At 51.4% G+C, this 13,048-nt stretch overlaps 1 protein-coding gene across 11 annotated transcripts in view; it reads right to left on the bottom strand.

Moving 5' to 3' along the window:
- Positions 1-13,048, bottom strand: part of ERI3 (ERI1 exoribonuclease family member 3) — a 129,227-nt gene that overhangs the window by 26,038 nt on the left and 90,141 nt on the right. The window lies entirely within an intron of this gene.

Raw genomic sequence — 13,048 nt, forward strand, 5'->3', positions numbered from 1 at the left:
TCACTTATGCATATTCAAAGCAGCCACCCATCGATCTGTACTTAATTGTTTTCCTGGGGTTGGGGAAGGAAGTGCTGGGGGTATCGATCTACTCAGGCCCCCAGCACTCCATTGTCCCCCTCTGTCCCCTGGCCGCCACCCACCTCCACGGTGGGGGGGGGGGGCAGGGCACACGTCAGGCCAGGGACAGCACCTTCTCTTACATCCCTTACAGGCTCGATGACCAGATGTCACAGATGAGGAAACTGAGGCCAAGAAGAGACTTATAAGGGTTAGAATGCTATTAAGTGGCCCAACAGGGATTTAATTCCTGTTCAGCCTACTAGCAAGTCCCAGGCTTCTACCAGTGGGCTTGCGAGGCTAGCTGACTCTTCAAACATTGCCCATCTCCTCACCTTAGAAGTCCCCAAACACCAGGCTGTCCTCCCAGTGGCAGGAAGGTGACAGTGTGTGGGACAGTGGTCAGTGGGAATGAAGCTTGGGTGAGTTTCCAGAAATTGGATGGTGAGTCCACTGGTGGAACTAAGGTGACTGCTAGCCATGGTCAGGCAGGCACTGCAGAGCCCCCGCCCACCACTGGGCCCAGGAGGTCTCCATCCCACTATAGACTGCCTCCCAGTGGAAGAGTATCCAGCACGGGGTCAAAAACAGAAGACAGGAGGCTGGACACACAGGCTGTGCCAGGACCAAGGGGCTGGGCAGAGGTCTAGTACCCTTCCTTCCCAGCTGCAGGAACCAAGCCTCAGCCCCTTGGGCACTGGGAGGCTAGGAGCCAGTATACTTCAACCTCAGCCCCCTCCAAAGCCACTTTCCTTGACCACAGAGGTACCAGCCACAGCCCAACTTCCCAGCCAACCCTCCCACCCTTCCCCAGGCCACAGCTGTACCCACAAATCGGGGGCTGAGCGTGAGGCTCAAGGACAGGGGAGAGGACGCTGGCTTGGAGCCAGGGCAGAGCTGGGACACAGGCAGCAAGGAGAACAGCCAGTGGGCGGTGCACAGCTGGAGGAGCTGCTGAGCGTGGTCAGGGCCGCGGCTGGAGCGCAGTGGGCCAGAGAGCAGTGGCGGGCTGGCTTTCAAGTACTTTAAAATCACTTACAAAGGGCGGATTAAACGATCAAAAATTCCATTTAATAGGACAAATAAAGAAATAACAATCTACTCTATCAGCCTGGAGAAGGCGAGCTGGATGGGTTTTTTTCCCCTCTAAAAAGGAAAAAAGGGAAGGAAGGGGGAAAAAAAGAAGGATAATGTGTGTTTACTCAAGCAAAGAAAAAAATATTTAAGTGATGTCAGGGAGAAGATTGCAGTAACTAGTGAAGAATAACATCGTCTACTTTGCTGTCAAATCACACCCGAATTTCAGTAATAGATTCTCGGCTGACACTCAATTCAATTCGAAGGTGATCCTGCTTTATCCCAGCCCATCAAATATTAAACACTTGCATTAGCAGGTGCTGCCGCTTCCCGGCTTAAAGCGGCGGGCGGGCGGCAGGGCTGCGGAGGCCCCTCTGCTCTGCTTGCGGCTCGGGGACAGGGCAGCTCAGCGTTATCTGCACGTCATCCTGAGTCTTATCGCAGCTAAGCGGGAAGACCACTTCAGATAACATTAGGCACTTGCCCTGATGCGTCACCATGATTAGATTATTATTATAATTATGACCCCCCAAGATCTTCTGCAGATGGGGATGTGCGGAAGCGGGGTGGAGGGCAGCAGAGCCCAGGAGGGCCAGACTGGGCCTGGCTGGTCCAGGGCAAGCCGAGACCCACGGGGGGAAAACAGGGGTACCAGGCAAGGCGGTAGCCCAGTCCCGCCTGACGAATGCCTTTCAGGAAGGGCAGTCTAGCTTGTCAGAGCCGGGGCGAGATGAATTGGCGTCTCCACCACGGCCCGCACAGTTTCGTATTCCCAGATAAGGCGTGATAACCAATTGCTGCGGTGACATGGCCTCATCCAGCACTTCCTCAGGGGGGCACAGGCGGCGGGAGGGGCAGGCACGTGCACATGGGTCTGCCAAGCTCCTAATAAGAGGGGTTTAATTTTTACAAATGCTGCTTCCAGCGGGGCCTTCACATACCAGCCAAAGTCCAAAATGATATTAAAAACGGTTAATTAAAACTGCTCTCCTTCAGCCTGGGCTCCCACACTGCTGCCCCTGCTGAGAACCCTGGCATATCTCCTCCAGGTACTGCCATGCACCTCTGCAGAGCTGAACCTTCAGAAGTGACCACCTGCCTCGTGGAACCCCCCCTAGGCACAGTACCAGGGCACAGCCCCACAAGCTCCCCTCAACTCCTGCCATCCCAGGTACCCCTCAGGCACAGCCAGCAGAGAGCCACCCAGAGAACACAGGGTCCTTTCACAATCTGTGCTCCTATCAATGTGTGGTCTGGATCTTGCACCTGCTGCCCCTGTGAGCCTGTACCCACATGCCCACCACCCCCAGCACTCACTTCTAAAGTCCTTCCCCTACTCCCCCCAACCCCAGATATATACACCATCGAGCACGAGTACACACACCCACCAAACTCTCCCTCAGATGACTCAGCCCATCCTTCTATTCCCTACTCCCTTCAGGCATCCTCCCTAAGAGATTACATCCATCTGTGAATCTCAGCAGAGCCTTCCCAGGAGTCCAGCCCAGGGCAAGGTGAGGTGGGCTCTATCTCAGAGAGTCTGGCTGAGAAGTCAAGGCTGGGACCAGAGAGCCATCAGAGCAGGAGGACTGGGGAGGCTGTCCCTTGTGGGTTGCCCACAAGCACAATGGAGAAAGACAGGCCCATGAGGGGTTGGAGATGGCTAAGAGAGCTTCCTGGAGGAAGTGGTACTGGAGGCACCAGGAAGAAGACACAGCAAGGACAAAGGAGAATGACAGGAGCAAGCTTGATGAGAACAGGCAAAGGTTGGGGTGTGGCTGGGGCAGCCAACATGGGTGGAAGGAGAAAATATCTTGAGGGCTGCCTCCCAGCTCTGTGCAACACTGGCCATTGTCATCAGTCAAGGGGCCCTAATATTGTCTACCCCCTTTCTCCCACCTACTTCCTATCCCCACTCCCTCCCTCTCTTCTGCCAGCCTTTGGGGTGTGGGGTAAGGCACTCAAAAGCTTTTTGACCCTGCTCAGTGTTGGGCAGAAATTTAAGAGCTAAAGCCTGTGCCTGGGCCCCTTTCCCATGCTGGTTCCAAATTCTCTGGGTGCCACTTCTCTAGCTGCACCTTTCCCAGCTACCAGGGCCCAACGTGCCCATCTGTGGCTTCCCGGCCAGAGGGTGGGGCAGGTGGAAGGATGACGGAGGAGTCCTATCCAGGGCAGGTAGAGGCGGGGTGAAAGATGCTGGGCCTCCCAAACCACCCACCCCAGCCCTGTGCCAGGCAGGAACGCACACTTTCCTTCCCCTGGGCTGCTGTAATTTCCATGCGCAGGGAAGCAGGTGCCGAGCTGTTCCCGGCTGGCTCTCCCCTCTCGCGGCTCTGCCCGCCTTGGCTGCTGCCCCATTAGCTTAGTGGCCAGCCATCTGCGACGGGCCTGCCGCGCAGCCCTGCTGTAGGCGCGGCGGGTGGCCCCCTGTGTAACAGGGAGCTTTGCCATTAGCGCCTTTAATATTCTGACACCTCAGCACAGCCTGCTATTACATGCAAACGCTGATCGCCCTGTGAAATTACATTGCTGGGCCCGCGAAATGGAATCGTGTATAATCAGCCTCCTCCATGCACTGTCAGTCCCATCACAAACACTGCGCCCGGCGGCTTACGGGGGCTTAGCAGCTGCGACAAGTGTATTGGGTTTAATAGATGAAGTAGCCCTCATCGGCAGCAGCATCAGATCCTTCAAAGAGGAAAGAAGAGGCATCGACAGCTGCTAGGGTGTCTCTGCCCACCCATTTGCTACCTTACCAGGGCCCTGAGAGTTGGGCTGACACAGAGTGGGCAGGGGCAGTGGCTGGGTCTAGAACCCAGCTCAGACTGCAAAGAGAAGCACAAACTGCTCTGCGACTTCCAGAAAACCCAGAGCCTGCAAGCTGGCAGCAGCACATCTGACCCATCCATCCTCCCCACGAGGTCACCCTGTGGGCCTAAGGCTGAAGGACCATTTCCCAAGAGGCGGAACCAAATCAAATCACCTGGCTTTCCCATAAACACCCAACAGGCAAAGATACAGAGGTGATACTCTGGAGGATGGGGGGAGAGAGAGTCTGACAGACATAACTACTACCTAACCTTTTCTTTAACTGGCCAACACATTTACAGTTGGTGAACCAAGTACCATGGCAACAAAGATACATGAGGATGGTGTTCCCAGCAGCCCAGGCCTCATGGAAAGGCAGTGTGTTCAGGCTCAGGCGTTGGTTCCCAATTCTGCCAATTATTAGCACCATAACTTTGGATGAGTTATTAAACCTCTCTGAGCCTCAACTTCCTGTACTGTAAGATGGGATAATAGTTCTTTCTCCCCGGTATACCTGAGGTCACTCAGGAACACCCACTCCCACTGCCACCTGCCACCTCCAAATATTCTTGGTGCCATCACCCAAAATGCAGATTGCCTTTGAGAATGCTGGTCCCTCTCCCTTTTCCAGGTTCAGTTTAACACCGATCATGGCAGACTGTATTTTCCAGTGACTGTCATAACATTATCTTCCATCTCACATATGCTCCTCCTGCAATATGACTCTGATAAACCTGCCATCAAGAGGGGGAGTCTAGGGCTTCCCTAGTGGCGCAGTGGTTAAGAATCCGCCTGCCAATGCAGGGGACACGGGTTCGAGCCCTGGTCTGGGAAGATCCCACATGCCGTGGAGCAACTAAGCCCATGCGCCACAACTACTGAGCCTGTGCTCTAGAGCCCACGAGCCACAACTACTGAGTCCATGTGCCACAACTACTGAAGCCCGTGTACCTAGAGCCCACGCTCCACAACAAGAGAAGCCACTGCAATGAGAAGCCCGCGCACCACAACAAAGACCCAATGCAACCAAAAATAAATAATAAATTAATTAATTTAAAAAAATCATAAAAAGGAAGGGGGGAGTCTATACCTCTCCCTTTGAAATGGGGTGGGCTTTTTTTTTTTTTTTTTTTTTACTATTTCAACCAAAATAGTAATGCAGAAGTAATGCTATGTGATTTCAAGGCTATTTCAGAAATGCTGAGGAAGCTTCCTCCTCACTCGATGGAACATTTTCCCTGGAGCCCTGAGCTGCTTGTAAGTGGTAAGACTGCTGCAAGGCAGCCATGCTGGGAGGAAGCCCAAACTAGGCCACAAGGAGAGACCACATGGAGAAGCCATGAGACTAGGTGAAGAAAGAGAGATGCCCAGCCAGCCCCCAGCTGCTCCACCCACACACTGTGCCAGCTCCAGTCACTGACCACAAATACATGAGAGAACCTGGGCCAGAACTACCTAACTGAGCCTTTCCTGAATTCCTGACTCATAGAAACCATGAGAGATAATAAAACAGCCGTCGTCGTTTTAAGTCACTAAGTTTTGGGTGATAAGTTATGCAGCAGTTCTGGAAAACTAATGCCTACTCACTTCTGGATATATTGTGTCAATACTTTCAACTTCCTCTTTCTGGCTGCTTCTAGACAATTCTTCCTCTCCCTCTGGGACCTCATTCTAAATCATCATCACTCTGGGTAACTTCAGTATCTACAGGATAAACCCACTCATGAATCTAGCCTCTTGATTTCTCAGCTCCCTGTGCTCTAATGACCTTCTCCTCTACCAATTTCAGCCATCTCTCCCTGGGGCCACACCCAGGGCCTTATTACCCAGCACTGCTCTCCTTCTGGAATCATACAATGACAGATTCCACTCTGATCGCAGCCTCTGTCCTTCCAGCTTTTGAACCCTCTCTCCCTCTACTCTTGCTTTTTTTCCTCATCTGTCAATCCCCTTCTAGCCCTTTTCTACCAAACCTGGACCTCTTGAATCTATGACTTCAACCAGCCCAATCTTTTTATTCGTTCGTTTGTTTGTTTTTTTGCGGTACGCGGGCCTCTCACTGCCGTGGCCTCTCCCGTTGCAGAGCACAGGCTCCGGACGCGCAGGCCCAGCAGCCATGGCTCACGGGCCAAGCTGCTCTGCGGCATGTGGGATCCTCCCAGACTGGGGCACGAACCCGCGTCCCCTGCATCGGCAGGCGGACTCTCAACCACTGCGCCACCAGGGAAGCCCCAACCAGCACAATCTTGAACTTCCCTAAGAAACCCCAACATGACTCTGTCTCACCACACTTGCACTTGAGCTCAGTGATCCTGGAAAGAAGTCACTGTTCTGTATAGAAAGTGGCCACTATAGATCCAAGATCACTATCTTAGCAACCCTCAATGGTATCCCACCACCCTACTCCCCTCCTACTTTCACAAAGAAAATAAAAGCTGCTAGGCAGAATTCTTCCAACTGCATGCCCTTCATATACAAATGCATCTGTATCCTTCCCCACCTGCTCGTGCACCAATGCTGTTCTAATGGAAGAGACACCTCACGTCCAGTCTAAAGGCAAGCCCACACTTGTGCTGTACATCTCACTCTTTTTCCACCTCCTCAGGCCCTGTTTCATCTAGTATCCCCTTTCTTTCTAAATTCTGAACCTCCCCATTTCTGCTGGCTCCTTTCCATTAGCATTCAAGCATATGCTTGAATCTCTATCATCTTTACATAACTTTTTGTGTCTTAGTTCCCTTTTTGTAAAATGGGGGTAAAAACAGTTCCTACCCCATAGAGTTGATGTGAATGAGTTATTGCATGCACAGTGCTTAAAACGATGCCTGGCTCTTTGAAATTTATATAAGTATTAGATAATTATTTTTAAAGTCTTCCATTCATTCCACATCCTGATCCAGCTACTGCCTGTTCTCCCGTTAACAACCAAACTTCTCAAGGCTGTCTCCACTCACCTCCCCAACACCCCTTAAACCCTGCAGTCTGGTTGCCAGCCTTATCATGTCACTTAGCTCTGGCGGAGGTCAACAGTTCTCACCATGCTGCCCACGTCTATGGACAGTTTCAGGCTCTTGCTGCCTTTGCCACCCTGCAGCCTGCTTCACATCTTTGAAATCCTTCTCCTTTGATTTTTCTCAACACCCTACTCTTTGAGTTTTCCCCTCTCTCTGACGTCTTCCTCACAGTCTCCTGTAGAGTCTCATTCATCTGGTCATGTGTGGGCTTATGCATGTTCCCTTCCTGTTTCGGTCTGTGCTCTACCACTCTCCCTGGGTGATTTCTTCAACTCCCTGGTCTTCGACCTCTCCAACTTGCAAATTGATATTTTTTGCCACTACTTGAGTGTCAAACATATATACTCTATTGCCTACCTGGCACTTCCACCTGGACTCCACCCAGGCACTTCATTCTCAGTAGGTTTAAAACCAATTTCAACAACTCCTCTCCAAAGTGCTCCTTCTCCTGGGCTCCCAAATCCCGGTGAAAACCCTTACCATCTACCTGGTCTACCAGAAATGTGGGGGCCAGCCTTGCTTCCTTCTTCTTCCTTACCTCTCACCAAGTCCTGAGATTGCTGTTTCATGCCCCCAAGACTCTACTCGAGCAATTCCTTCAGCCTACCCAGGATGCCCTCTGCCTTCTCCCACTTTTTTCCCCTAATGAACACATACTCTTCTTTCAACACTCAATTCAAAAGTATCTTCCATCACCAGGCCTTTCCTGACTTGTCCCTTCCTTAAACCCACCCAGACTCTGAATAGCATCTGTATTATTAGATTTGTTTACAGCCCCATGATGCTGGGTGGGGCTGTATCTGCTCTCTCTGAACGGCCTCCTTTGAGGGAAGGGCAAGAAAGCACCTCTCTGGATATAATCCCGCCAGGCAGAAAGGCCTGGTTTTCAGAGTTGCTGCTCCTGCCAGTCCTATTCAGTCTCCTTCAGGAACCACTGTTGATCCTGCCCAGCGGAACAGCAATCCCACCCGACCCCCAGCCATCCTTGGAACTGGGGGCTCAGGTGCCTGGGTTAGGAAAGAAGGGGAGACTGTCCCTGTCTCCCTTCTCCTTTTCTGAGCTCTTTGGTCTTATGGGTGGTCTTGACTCCATTCCTCGGGCCAGCGGAGACCTGGCCAGCACGGCTACAGCAGCAAAAGGACGGACACTCCCATCAGGTGACACAAACCCATCCTTTCTACCTCCAGCTGGTAGTTCTCCATGTTCACAGTGTTCCCTGGCTTCCAACATACTTCAGGGGCACCAGAGCTGCTGTCGCCTCTGTCCATCAACAGCGCTTGAGTGGAATCGTTATTTTCTCTGTGTACTTAACCTTCCTGCTCACTGCCTACAACAGGACAGCTGCCTCTAGTGCGTGGGACCATCACCACAGCAAAGGCAGGGGCTGTGCCACAGGTCCAGGACCCACAACATTTGGAAGACAGCTGCCAGCACAGTTTGGTCCCTTGGGTCCTGAGTCTATTTTTGGGTAGAGCAATCTTCATCATGTTCCCAGAGCCCTTGCTTCACTGCTGAGTCACAGTGGACTTGGGGACACTGAGGTTTCTGGGGAGAGAACCAGATAAGGAGCAGGACCCTGAGCCGTGCCGTCTGAGCCTCCACAGAGGAGGCTGGTCTGGCTGGGGCTCCACGTGCACCGCCACAGAGTCAAGGCAGCAGGTCAGTCTGAGCCAGCTGCCCAGAGTGAGGGCTACATTGTGGGTTTTCTTTGTTTTCATTACAATTTCTTCTCCCATTGCTTCTTTTGAGCCAGCCCTTTCCTCCCCGGGGTGCTGGGGATTGAATGAAACACCACCCCCGGCTCCAATAAGTGTATTTCAATTACATCTGTCACTGCATAACGATATAATGATATATCATGTGATATTAAATCCATGATAATCATATCAGGGATTTTTTTTAATCGTGCACTAATCGCATTATTACATCTCTATAATTAACAACAGGAGGTATGGAAATTCAGTTAAGGCAGAAGGCTCAAGGTACTCCCCCCACCCCACCCCCGCCCTAGCTCCCCCAGATTAGGGCCCGATTAGGAGATGGGAACTGCAGGGCACTAGCAAGATGGGCCAGAGCTCCCACCTCCCAGTACCTCAGCCATGGGCACAGCCTTCAGTATCCGGGGCTGACAGACATAGGCCAGACTGCGACCAGGGTGCTGTCTGTCTTGTGGCTGCTCAGGAAAGAGCCTGGGGCAAAGGCCACACAGAGAGGGCCAACAACAAGGCAGCTGGGCCTGCCAGACCTCCTGCCATTGCAGCGCCAAATCTTCTCCATGGGGAGGGGTGTTTGTTACCTTTCCTTCAAACCAGCAAGGCCCTCAAAGGTGCTTGTAGGGCACAAGGCAAGTTCCTGCCTCATGGCCTCCTAGACCAGAATTCCTCCTACTATTGCTACACATACTCCCTCCCTTGACCTAGCCCTTTGTGTTGGCAGCTCTTAACATCACCAAGTCCAGCAGCTGTGATGTCTCTGCCTCTCAATCCTATCATCCCTGAGCTGAACAGATCCAATTCTTCTTGGGGCCATTCCTCCCCAATTCTCCCTCTGAAGTTTGGCCCTGACTACCACGTGACAAGTGGATTTCTGATAACCACTGGAGCTGTTCTCCCATCCCCCCAGATGGTCCAAGTTCTTATGTCCTCCCACCCAGGCCTATATGGAGAAGGGAGGGGCTTGGGACTGCAGCCTGAACTATGTCAAATGACCCTGTCTCTCCCACCCCCTTCCTGATACTGAGCTGTCAGGACTAATCCCCTCAGGGGTGTCAGAAACCAGTCTGCAAAGCAGAATTTTGTGTTTCAAGTCCAAAGCTTTGAACTTGGCATGTAACTAGTCCTCAGTGAGGGGCAGGCATTTTGCTAAGTTTGACTCTCAGAAGTTGGACAGGCCTGAAGATGAAAGAGAAAAATCATGTCCTTTTTCCTAATAAAAAGGAGACACTAATAGCAGTCAGCACTTAGGCAAAGCACTTTAAGTTTCTAAAGTCCTTTCCAAATTAAAATATAAGCCTTCACTGAGCATGTGACACCACCATCACGGCCACCCAGCCCTCAGAAACGAAGGGAGGTACGTGCTGGCACCCAGCACACACACCGTCACTTCTTTCTCCCTAGGAAAATGGGAAGGGTGCTCAAACCTTCATCCCAGACCTCCCTCCCTCTATGTTGGCTTGCTCATGTAACACACACTTAATGAGCAAATCCATGTGCCAAGCTCTGTGCCCAGTGCTGGGGATAAAGCACACTAGGCAGCTCGCTGCCTTCCAAGCTAGGGACGTCCCTGGCGGTCCAGTGCTGAAGCCTTCGCCTTCCAATGCAGGAGGTGCAGGTCCGATCCCTGGCTGGGGAGCTAAGATCCCACATGCCTTGCGGCCAAAACACCAAAACATAAAACAGAAGCAATATTGTAACAAGTTCAATAAAGAGTTAAAAAAGAGAAAAAAGGAGCTTCCAAACTAGTAGGAGAGACATGTCAACTCACACATGGTGGGGGACTGAGATCCTACAAGAGCCCCAAGGGAGAAACCAGCCTTAGAGGGGGAATAACTGAGAAGGACCAAGATGGCTTTCAATGGAACATCCAAGGTGGGGTGGTTGCAAAAGGTGGATATGCAGGCCAGGAGCTCAGTTCCAGGGGTCTGAGCTGAGACAAGAAAGTCCTAGGAAAGCACATGGGTGGCACAGGAAACTGCAGGAGTGGATAAGCTCACCCAGGAAGAGAATAAGCCTTTAGGGTCAACGAGGCCCTTCTCTTCTCTGATGTTTGGACGGAAACAAGGAAGGCTGAGAGACGGGACGGCTGAACACTAGAGCGTCCAGAGCTAAGGCCGAAAGAGACTTCTCTCTGGGCACACCCAACATCCTGGCCTCTGTCCCTCCCATTGTCATCTCCACCTTCACTTTACCCGGATGTGACACGATGAAACAGTGTGGACTTCAGGCTCACACCAACTTAGTCACAACAAACATTACTATGAGCCTATTATATGCCAGGCCATATGTGTACTTGTAGCAATACAGACACAGTACTGTCCTCAGAGAGCTTCCAGTCTATTAGAGAAAGCCCATGTTAAATAAATAGCAACATAAATAATCATTAAGTTATCATAAGGGCTCAAAGAAGAAAGGTGGGCTGTTTATAGGATGGAAGAGGGGAATCTGACCTAGCTGGGGAACTCTGAGGACAGGTCAGCAGAAACTGACTGACAGGAAGGCAACAGGGGAATGACACGTGCTAAGGCCTTTAGGCAAACAGCACTTGGAAGGAATCAAGTCAATGCTAGTGTCCCTGGAGCACAGAAAGCCAGCATGAGATGAGGATAATGAGGAAGGCAGGAAAATCCAGGGCCTCATAGGACATGATGAGGGTTTTGTACTGTTTCCTGAGGCAATGGGAAGCCATCCAAGTATCTACCACTGCCGTGCTATGCGATCTTGGGTGCTCCACCAGCATCAAAAGTTAGTTCCTTTGCACACCTACCCATCCCTATTCCCAAGAGTAGAGAGGCCTGGCATCCGGGGACCATTTTTTTTTATCTAGAAGGAGAGAAAGAAACTGCAAGAGAGCAACTGACCTCATTGGTTCATTGTAAGATTCACACATTTACTGAAGGTCTGCCCGACCCTGGAAACTCAAGTGAATCACACGTAGACCCTGTCCTCATGGAACTCACAGTCCTTTGCAAGGAAGCAGATGTCAGTAAGTGCCTGATCACTGCGATAGAGAGGACTGCAGTAGAGACAGAAAGGAGGACAGTGCTCGGGCCCGAGGCAACTGGAGCCCAGCATGGGGAGTGCTGCCCCTAGTCCTCTCCTCAGCACACAATCCGCAGCAGGCTGGGGCAGACAGCACTCCCCACACAGACTGCAGATTGGGCGGGGGGCAGGAGTGTTAGGAGGACCCTGAGCAGCAGTGGACCTAAGCCAGGGTCTTCCGGTTGCAAAGATGAAGGTTGATAGGCTGTGACTAAAGCCACTAAGGAGAGAAGGGGGAAAGGTTCACTGTATCGTCCAAGGATAAGGGAAGGGGCACCTTTAGAACACGGAACAGGACTGGAATAGAAAATCATTCAGGAAATGGCAACTCCAGTCTCCAGGCCTGTTTTTGGAAAACACGGGACTGGGGGGTGGGGGAGAGGGATAAATTAGGAGTTTGGGATTAACAGATACACACTACTGTATATAAAATAGATAAACAACAAGGACCTACTGTTTAGCACAGGAAACTATATTCACTATCTTGTAATAACCTATAAAGGAAAAGAATCTGAAAAAGAATATATATATATATATATACATATATATAAAACTGAATCACCTTGCTGAACACCTGAAACAAACACAACACTGTAAATCAACTATACTTTAAAAACTTAAAGGGCGGGGGGGTGTTGCTTAATGACTTGATTTCTTAGGTCCCTTCCTGGTCTGAAATTCACCAGTTCTGAGGCTCCTCAGCCTCCCATAAGGGTCAGGCTTATTGCTGTCCCCCAGTCTTTGCTTATGCTATTTTCCCACCTGGAACACTAGCCTTCCTCTACCCTCTCCAAATCCTGTCTGCCAGGACACCACCTTCAGGAAGTCCTTCCTGATTTTTCTTCCTCCTTCCTCCACGTCCCACCCTGACCTCCACAGTTAATACCACAGTTCTCCCAACAGCACTTTGCTTAATAACCTATTACATACGGTCTGGTACTCTTACTTGACTAGTCTAGGGGCTGTCTCATCACTTCCAACCTCTGACATCCATTTCAGGGGCAGGAGGGAAGCTCCACCCGCACAGGTCCTAGAAGCAGACAGAAGTCTGGGTCCCCACTCCCTCTGCCCACAGTCCTTTGAGAACTCAACAGGCCTCCACTTGAAAAGGGTGCTGAAAGCAATGATGTCTCCAAGTGCGATGGGAGATATTTGTGTCTGCTTTACCCTTGGCTTTTTGCTCTGGTTCAGGTAGGAGCGGGGTGGGCTGGCTGGCAGATCTGAGAGCGCGGCACGCCCCAGCGGGCAGGGCGCACAGCGCGGAGGAAGGCGCGAGTCAGTCTGGAGTGCTCCCCATTTATCAAGCTCACGCAGGCCGCCAGCCGAGCGAGT

The sequence above is a fragment of the Phocoena sinus genome, chromosome 1, assembly GCF_008692025.1.
Source record: "Phocoena sinus isolate mPhoSin1 chromosome 1, mPhoSin1.pri, whole genome shotgun sequence".
NCBI classification, from domain to species: domain Eukaryota; kingdom Metazoa; phylum Chordata; class Mammalia; order Artiodactyla; family Phocoenidae; genus Phocoena; species Phocoena sinus.